The following is a 5,092-nucleotide window of genomic DNA, read 5'->3' as shown; positions in this document are numbered from 1 at the left end:
ACTTCACCTGTTAAACTTTGGACAAAGATTTTCATCCTTACATCATCATCATCCTTACATAAAATAAACTAGAAATTTTTGTATTGTCATCAGAATACACCAACAAGTTTAGGTTTATTTAGGGCCTTGGATTAGGTGAGAGGAGAGTAAAATCTCCAAGGCCACTCTAAATTGTAAACCATAGCAGTTTGATTAAAGAGTGAAATCCAATAGCATTAGGGAGACTAGGAAAGCTCTGTGACTGGGAGTTAAGCATGAGGGTTCATGAATATAAGGACGAGAGATACCCCCTCTCTTACTTGTCGGATCCTACCTCATGACTATTCTGCTCAGCTCTGATACGAGTTGGTGTCCATAGTTGCCTATCCTAGGGATCCACACAGGTGGCTGTGGAGGGGAATCCCGTGGCACTTGAGGTTGACGTTGCATCACATTCAGCAGTACTTCTTGAACCATTTTCAGTTGCCTGTCGGCTATGAAGCCGGAACTGAGCTTCTGGCCAATTTTCATCGAGACACGAAAACTCACATTTCAGATCATATCCAGGAATGGAGATGGAGAAAGAATCTTATCAAAGCCAAAATTCCACCAGAGTTCTGTCTCGAATGGTTTCTCAAATCTCTGAAACCTGAGGTCTCCAAGGATGTTTCTCTTTCTAGTGTTTATTCGGAAGAGCATGCTATTTTTCGAGCCAAGAAATTAGAGTTGATATATTCTCAGTCCGGGACTATTCAGAAGATCCTACCTGATGCTCCTAGATCTGAGGTTGATTTAGCCAAACAGAAGCCAATAACTCACACCAATGGTATAGTTGGATCAATTGACGTGAATACAGTGAACCTTTTGAACCAATTATAGCAGTTGTCTCTACAAACTACTTCTTCTAATCAGGTAGCACCGTCTACACCTTCACCTTCCCAACCTACTTCCATAAACGTCATTCAGACTTCTAACCCCAAAGGAAATCAACAATCCGATGGGAAGAAGAAGGGACGAGGTAAAAACAAGAACCAGGAAGGGAAGGGTAATGCGAACAAGCCCAGCAACTGTGCCAATGAGGGTAGAAAAGAGTCCAAAAAGAAGGTTAAATTTCCATGCAAGTTATGAAATGGAGATCATTTGACTCACCTCTACCCTAAGATTCAAGATGCTCAGTGCTTGTTAGTGTAGTAAGGGTCCTCTAGCTCCCAAGCTGTACTGACCAACCCATTTCCCCAAGGGCAACAATTCCTTTGTTGGTGCGAAGTCGAATGATGGTACCTCCATAGGGGGCAACCAAGAAGGGGAAAATTCCTCAAATGTTTATATGATGAACTCTCATGTGGACGTTTCCACACGAGCATGCGATTATGGTGAAATGGAAACATTTATGGGTAAATCTGTTCCCAAAACCACAAACCCACTTCATATTGAGCGACCCTCTATTAAGTCTATACCTCAGATACCGAAAGGTTCCACGAAGCACTCGACCATCAACCCTAATCCTAGGGCAACCCAGAACTACATGATTGTAGAATATTTGGCTCAAAGTCCTTCTGATATGTCTCCATTGGAGGTACTCTACATGTGTGCTGCTCAGAGAAGTGCTTTGCTTTCGGCAATCGGGGCAGCGGATCCAAAAAAAAATATTGTGCTCACTTTTGATATGCTGAATGTCAAAAAGAGACTTCCTCACCATATGGCTTTCCAGATAAAGTCTACTTACCAAAAAACCAATATTTTTCAGACAATTATAGATGAGGGAGCTTCCACATGTGTAATTTCTATGTCATGTTGGAAGGCCATTGGATCGCCTTTAGTTGTTCCTTCACTGACTCTCTTAACAGCATTTGATGGTCATTCTCATAGGCCACATGGAATTATCCCAGCTTTTCCTATATGTGTTGGAGGAAAGGTCATTAATATTGAAGTAGAAATCATTGATGTCAACCTGGATTAAAACCTCCTCTTGGGAGGGAATTGAATTTATGAGATGGATGCCATAGTTTCATCACTATTCCACATCCTTTGTTTCCCTCATGAGGGGAGGATTGTTAAAATTGATCAGTTAGATTATTCTTCTTGTGACTCTCAAGCAACTTTGGATTCTACCGTTCCATTGGTGGATAATCCCTGTCAACCTATAGACAATTTAGGAGTTGGGATTTACTCTTCCTTGATGGGTTTATTTGACCTTTCCCCTCCTACAGCTAGAATCGATGCAATTTCATCCTCCAAGGAGCCTTTACAGAAAGATTTCTTTCGCACTCATTATTTTTCAGACCATGGGACCTTACCTTAATCTATGACCACATCAGATGAAGTACAGGTTGGTGGAATAGAATTTCCTATCTCTGCAGCAGAACTTAGATATGAATTTATCATTAACTCTATAGACAACCATCCAACTCCTTTTTCTGAGGAAGAGTTAGATGGTGATGTGGCTCCTGCTTGGACCCTTGACTCTAATTTTTCTCTGGATTGCTTAGATACAATGTTACCATTTGACGAAGCAATTTTTGAAGCAATGACAGATGTAGATCGACCATGGGAAGATTTACATCATCGTTCATATTTTTGTCCTCCTTTGCATGAAGTCGAATCTAGTTTCTCCAATCTACTTACTAGCGATGTTTGCACGGTTTCAAACCTTTTCGCTCCAGCACAGTTATCCGTCAAAGATAATGTGTCAATTAACTCAAGAATTGTACCTATAAAAATCTCTAAGAATAAGCTAGTGGAGCCCCCAGATGGGCTCTACCTTAAGAAGTATGTTGCTTAGGTTTCGGCCAAGTAATTGCTTGTTTGTATATATTGTATTTTTGTACATATTTCATTGGGCGGTTTGTGATATCTACATTTGTTTTGATATGCTTTGGCAGGTGTTGATGGATGACTTGATATATTTCAGATTCATTGATGATGCTAGTCAGCACACTCAGAATCTTGCTTCTGCAGCTTGGGTGATTTATTATCCATCTGGCCAGTTGATGGTGTCAAGGGGAGTATGTATTGGTCCTGCTTTAAATAACATTGTTGAATATAATGCCATCATTAATTTACTATCTGAAGAAATTTATTATGGAATTGATTCATTGGTAGTGTATCTTGACTCAGAGTTGGTAGTGTCACAATTAAATAACATTTATCGGGTTAGAGATCCTTATTTATATCGCCAATTTTTTAGAGTAAAGGTGTTGCAACGATCATTTGTTTATATTACATATGTGCACATTCCACGATCTAAAAATTCATTAGTGGATTCTATCGCTAATCAAGCATTAGATTGGCATATCAATCATTCATCAAATTAAACGAACATCAAAAATTTGGATCTGTATATATATCATAAAATTGTCTGTGTACACATAAAGTGTTCAAAAAATAATATACAAAATTGGGACTAAATGCCCATAACCATGTCTAGTCTGTATATTGACCTGGCTCATAATGAATGGCTAAGAAGTTAACTACTACATTGGCCACACGCCAAAGTATGCAGACCCAGCCCCATGGTACTCCTACCACGCGGCGGTGCATATCCTCAAGTAGATCCTCTATGGCTATCATCGATACCTGATGAGTCAATCTCACCAAGTTTCCTTGGACTACATATAGGACCCTCTCTGTCTCAACAGTTGCCTCTTTAGCACCTCTTCTACGATGCCTGTGTCTCAAAAATCCATCTAGTCTCACTGGACCCACATCTAGAACGTGATCATTTTATTAGTATTTTGTCCCATCAAAAATATTTCTAAGTTCATTTCACATTTAAAAGAGAAAACAATTCTTAAAAATTGATAAAAACTTAAAAAATTGTTACCTATGTCTCCCCATGTTGTGTTTGGTCACAACACCAAGTCTAGATCTCCTTAGAAATCCATGCCAGTATACGGGTAGTTGTCGACTGCGATGATATGTTTGTCCCACCAGGTGAATAACTCATCATCGAATTTCGTCCTTGGCATGTCCCCGCCTTCATGGTGTTTCATCAAGTCAGCCCATCTACCCATCCGTGGATCTCGCAGGCTGCTGATAGAGACCGATACTATGGGATGTAGCCTAGGTGCCTTCTCAAAGAAGAAGGAGCATAAAATAGTCCCATATCCAAAGGTTTTTGTCTAACCCTTCTGAATGGAGGTCAGATGGCTCTTCATGTTGGTTAGAAGAGGTGTGCACCGGTCAAAACCCATGGTTAGGCATTCCATTGCCAGGCTCATGGACACCCGTGAATCTTGATGTAGTGAAGTTGATATGTTTACCCTAGCAAACGTAAACAATAGAATCCTCAGAGATAAACTATCCATGTGTTTGATTGGAATCTAACTTCCACTCTTTTCCGAATCCCCAAGATAGTATATATGTACATAGTCTTCTACTGAATGACTACTCTGTGTCTTGCTGGTTGAATGCACAACCTCCCCTCTTCGGGAGAGACCTGTAATAAAGTAAATGTCTTCCACCTCAATCCTGAGAGGCATCTAATCTATAATAAATGCATCATCCTCTACACTCTAGTAGTGGATCAGTAATTCCAGCAGGCATGTGTTGGCTTTCATGTTCATCATTTTGAAGAATTTCAATAAGCCGCACCCTCTCAATGAATCTAGTGCATTTTGGTCATTCATTACCTCATTGTTAATTGTGGTATGCTCTCTTTCTCTCCATGTGATTGTCATCCTGAAAGAAAAATGAGTTTTAACCATTAGATTTTGTGTTTGAATTTCAACTCGCATACACGCAAGTTCCCTTTACACACAGTCGCATGTATGGTGTTGTATGCACAGTTGGTCACAACCAACCCATGTTTACGCTGAGTTGTATTTTTGACATGAATTCCCCTGGTCAAATCTTGATAAAAACTTCTAAAAAGTATCACAAAACATTGCAAGTATTGTTTGAGGGTTACCTGGTAACTTTGGCACGATTTGAATGGTTGAATTCTTCATAGGCAAGTTTGCTCCTTTTTTGATCCACAGCCTTTTTCCAAACAACAATAAAAATTTCGTGAGTCTAAAAGTCAATACATAGCTTTGAAATTTCAAATTTTTTTCTCAAAACTTGATTTTTCGTCTCATGAATTTTTTGACTTGTGGGCTTGGATTGTCGAGAA

The sequence above is a fragment of the Pinus tabuliformis genome, chromosome 7 (assembly GCF_031772625.1).
Source record: "Pinus tabuliformis cultivar Carrire ecotype Pingquan chromosome 7, CPIR1, whole genome shotgun sequence".
NCBI classification, from domain to species: Eukaryota; Viridiplantae; Streptophyta; class Pinopsida; order Pinales; family Pinaceae; genus Pinus; species Pinus tabuliformis.
Note: the sequence above shows the minus strand (reverse complement) of the source record.